General features: G+C 35.1%; 1 long non-coding RNA gene across 1 annotated transcript in view; it reads right to left on the reverse strand.

The window, feature by feature from the left end:
- Positions 1 to 5000, reverse strand: part of LOC144959018 (uncharacterized) — a 13977-nt gene that overhangs the window by 5324 nt on the left and 3653 nt on the right. Inside the window, exon 2 of the long non-coding RNA XR_013642550.1 lies at positions 683 to 1419. This is a non-coding gene — a long non-coding RNA (uncharacterized LOC144959018). The remainder of the gene's footprint in view (positions 1 to 682; positions 1420 to 5000) is intronic.

Raw genomic sequence — 5000 nt, forward strand, 5'->3', positions numbered from 1 at the left:
GGGAAAAATTCTTTCAAACCAACGTGAAAGGGGCGGTGGCTCGCGGTGTACGGTCTTTGCTTCGTATCCAAAAGGTCCCGAGTTTGATCCCGCCGCTGCGCTGTGTGGCTTGAGCAAGTCACTCATTCCTAGCTCAATTTGCGGCGCTGCACTGCGGCAGACGCCTGGGTTATTCCAATCTTCCCTTGGATCAGACCCGGGAGCAAATTTCCCTATGGGATGAATGAAGAGGAATTATTTTTTGTTTTTTTTTATTTATTTATTTATTTATTTATTTATTTATTTATTTATTTTTTATAAGCTTTAAGCTTTAGGGATTACCATTCGCTTGTGTTCCCAAAGGCAACGTGAATCACCAAAAGGCGAAGTTGTACAGTTTATTTTATATCTGTGGGGATTTCCATGATTCTTGGGTTCGGACGTCATAAGTCATAGGCCATGGGGAAAACGTGAAGTTCAATAACACGCCCGGGACGGTTTTTTTGTTTTTGTTTGTTGTTTTTGTTATATAAAAATACTCCAGTTGATTCCAATATCCGTTATTATCAACGAGAACCCTTTGACGAAATGATGTTTTATCAATCTTGCCTTTATTTATTCCCCAAAAGGGGGTTTTGAAGCTTCGGCTGAAGCTTATCTTATCGAAAATATAAACCCCGGAAATTAATCCGTTCGATCTGACCTTGGCGTTGCAGAAGGTGATAATCGAGTTTTGAATATCTTTGTATGAGATTACGTATTTATGTATTTATATGTAATATGTCGTAATCCTCAATTGACACATAAACAAGGCACTTTCAATGTAAAAATGGATGTTATATTGGTTGATAAAGTGGTAGCTTTTTTCCATTATAAACTCCGATATTTGTTTCGTTGCTTTTTTTTTTTAGATAACGTGCATAAACAAGTTCGAAATTTTAATTTATGATTTATACAATAATATAGGAGTTAATTAAAGGACTGTTTGTTGAAGAATCAACTATGGGATAACAAGAATGGGAGTTTGTGGCCAGTTAATCTTGACCACTGACCTATCAATCAACCGATCGTTGGTTTGGAACGAGCGAGTTCTGACGTCGATGAAGGCTGGGTGGTGACTGGTACCCGTCGTTGATTAATTATAGATGGTGATGCGAAACGATTTCTTTGTGGTACGGTGAATCTATAAGTCCACGTGTGGCGTGTAGCTTGCTGGCTCACTGTGTCGTCTGCGTGCAGGGCTCTGTGCGGGAAGGACAGACGATAGACAGTTAGTAGAATGCTGAACTGAATGATGTTTCTGTCTAGTATATTATATAGATTTACACGTCTGTTTTCTCCGTTTAGAGATGTGTAATGAGCCAGTACTGGTCAGTGAGTGATGCTAAAGGCAGTTCCGTTGTAGTTGGGTTCTACATTTTATTTTTGAAGCTATGCAAGCTGTGGAATAAAGGAATGGATAGAATTGGTTATTAAATGGTTGTAAGGGTGTGATGAAAGGGTGTTTGGAGTGATAGGTAAGGGAGCGAGGAGGGGGGGGGGGGGGGGGGGGGGGGGGTTAGAGAGGGTGTAAGCGTAGCCATCGTTATGTTATAGCCTGACACTGAAATCCAAAAAGGACTGGCAGTTTGATGTCATTATGTCGTCCCATTGGTTGAACTATTGAATACAACTCACGATTTGTTTTCTTTTGTAGCAAAAGACTGGCATTTTGACGACATGTTTTAGTCAGGGTCAGGCCATAACTTTACGAAGGCCACGGTTTAAGAGGGAGATAGGAGAATAAAGAATAAAAGACCCACCTACTCAATCCCCCCCCCCCCACACACACACACACACACACTCATACATCCTCCCCCCCCCCCACACATATATCCCCCCCCCCCCGAACACAGACATTTCAAACACGAAACAGTAGCAGATTCCAAGTCCATCCCCGTGTGGTCAAGTTAGAGATCACGTAACTAAAAGTCCTGTTTCCTACCAAGACAGAAGCACAGGATCCGTCTAATCTGTATCTGTGTAAATAAATGTATTACACGTGACTTCATCCCAACTCAACGACGAGCATTTTACTGAAGGGTGTCCAGTATTCTCCAAAAAACCCAAAGCTTTACAATTCCACCACGGCCTAAGAGCCTAAAGAATAGATTTAATAGATAGTATGCAGATGACGTCACTCAGGCCTTTGTTATTGTTTTTGCCATCCGCGTTTGTGAGTTGTTCTCACTAAACTGTATTAACAAGACTATAAAAGTTAATGGTTACACAGAGTTTGTGTGTTGGTCCGTTATACTTCCGGATGGCAATGTTGTGAACTCCTTGGCCAAGCGCATTCTATCTATAGAGTCACTAGTGGTGGTCGAGGAGCGGCTATGTGGTCTCGTGGTATGACACTCGCTTTCGGATCGGAAGTTCCTTGGTTTGAGCCTCGCTCGGCGCATAGTTGAGTCCATGGAAAAGGCTCTTTACTCATAGTCACTCACCGTACTCAGACGTAAAATGAGTACCTAGCCGTTAACAGGGTTGTCTCTGCCCGAAAAAAAACCGTAATATCGCCTAACCCGCGACATGTCCCATCCTACATGTTAAGTGTTGCTGTTGGTCAGGGACTCCATGTAAAGCGCTTTGAGTACGTTTAGCGGATATTGCGCTATATAAAAGCTCAATCAGAATTAGAAGTGTTTGGTAAAAGTGATTCCAGTCCCAGATGGTACGCGGGAAGAAAGAGTTTCGGTATGTTTCTGTTTGGCTATGATCAAATGCTGGCGTCTCTCTTTTCCAGAATTCCACAAGTCTCCATTATCCAGACAGGTTGCCTGGTGACTGATGGTTTAAATTCTTTATTCATACACTTTCGGGACTGTTTCCATTATCCAGATGTCTCTGTAATCCGTACAAAATGGGAACGGAGGTGTTCGGATTGGAGAGATGTGTCTCTATGTATAATATTTAATAATAATAATAATAATAATAATAATAATAATAATAATAATAATAATAATAATAATATAATAATAATAATAATAATAATAATAATAATAATAATAATAATAATAATAATAATAATAATAATAATAATAATAATAATAATAATAATAATAATAATAATAATAATAATAATAATAATAATAATAATAATGACGATGATGATGATGATGATGATGATGATGATAATAATAATAATGATGATGATAATAATAATAATAATAATAATAATAATAATAATAATAATAATAATAATAATAATAATAATAATAATAATAATAATAATAATAATAATAATAATAATAATAATAATAATAATAATAATAATAATAATAATAATAATAATAATAATAATGACGATGATGATGATGATGATGATGATGATGATAATAATAATAATGATGATGATAATAATAATAATAATAATAATAATAATAATAATAAATAATAATAAATAATAATAATAATAATAATAATAATAAAAATAATGATAATAATAATACATGGCATTTATATCGCGCAATTTTCATCAGTGAGTGATGTTCAATGCACGTTACAAATAATAAATAAACAATAATATCGTATCAATATCATGAAAATGTAACGTTAAAAAGGTCGTTCTAAAACAACGATTTAAAACTATCTATTGATTTTGCTTCTCTTATCCTTTTGAGATAAATGCATGTGATACACGAACACACACACACACACAAACACACACACACATACACACATGAACACACACACACACACACACAGACACAGACATACCTACATGTTCGGAGTGCCACTGATTTTAAACACCACGAACGATTTTTCTATAGAATCTTTAATCAATGTTCAAATTGACACAGTACATAAAGACCTGTTAAACATTCGACTATCAGAAAAAAACGTTTTCGACAACGCCTTTCAATGTTTTGTTTTGTTTTGTTTTGTTTAGTCTTCGAGGTCAGACCGACCCAGGGAGATAAAACTGGTTCCAATTTCTGTATAGACTTTTAACAAATCGATATGTATATCTATCTATCTATTTATTTATTTATTTATTTATTTATTTATTTATTACAGTATTTTTACCTCTTACTTTGCCAAACGCAGAGAAAGAGGTGGGAATACTGCAATCATTCCGGCTTTTTAATAATATAGCACTTAAAAGCTTCGCGTACATCAAAACCTCACGGCATATCTATTTATTCATGTATTCATTAATTCATTTACATATCTATGAAATTATTTTCTATTTATTCATTTGATCAAATAATTAATCTTATTTACCTTTTCTTTTCCTTTTCTTGTTTATGTACTTTTTTTTTCTTTGAGTCAATCATTATCTGTTATTTATTTATCTTATTCATATAATCATTTATTCGTTTAAGATAGTATGAGTTTGGCTAAGAAGCTCACAACATTGCCATCCGGAAGTAGAACGGACCAACACACAAAACCCTGTGTAACCTTGAACCTTTATAGTCTGGTAAATGCAGTTTAGTGAGAATTACTCATAAACGCGGATGGAAAAAATCAATAACAAAGACCTGAGTGATGTCATCTTCATACTATCTATATGGGAATGTAAACAAGAGCGAATGTGAGAAAGAATCACTTGAATGTCTCCTACAGTACTAAATGAATGCCGTCGAGTTCACGATACGTCGTTACTGTTACGTATGTTGTATAACCATTTACCCTGTTACATAACTTAATACTTTTTACAATTTGCCTTGAGCCATGTTGTAAAACACATTGTCATTTCCCGGGTTTTTTTTACTGGTTGTTTTTCTTTTTTTTTTCTTTGTTGTTGTTGTTGTTTGTTTTTTGTTTGGTTTTTGTTACTGTTTTTTAGTTGTTGTTGTGGTTGGCGTTGTTGTTGTTGTTGTTGTTGTTGCTGTTGTTGTTCGTGTTGTTGTTGTTGTTGTTGTTTATTCTCATTAACTCTAGATGTGACAGGGCCGATTTCACGCAAATAAAAAAAAACCCAAGAAAACCCCAACAAAACAACAAAAAACAAAACAAAACAAAGCAACTTTTTT

Source organism: Berghia stephanieae, chromosome 13 (assembly GCF_034508935.2).
Source record: "Berghia stephanieae isolate SIO BIC M18660-M18661 chromosome 13, UCSD_Bste_1.3, whole genome shotgun sequence".
In the NCBI taxonomy this organism is placed as follows: Eukaryota; Metazoa; Mollusca; class Gastropoda; order Nudibranchia; family Aeolidiidae; genus Berghia; species Berghia stephanieae.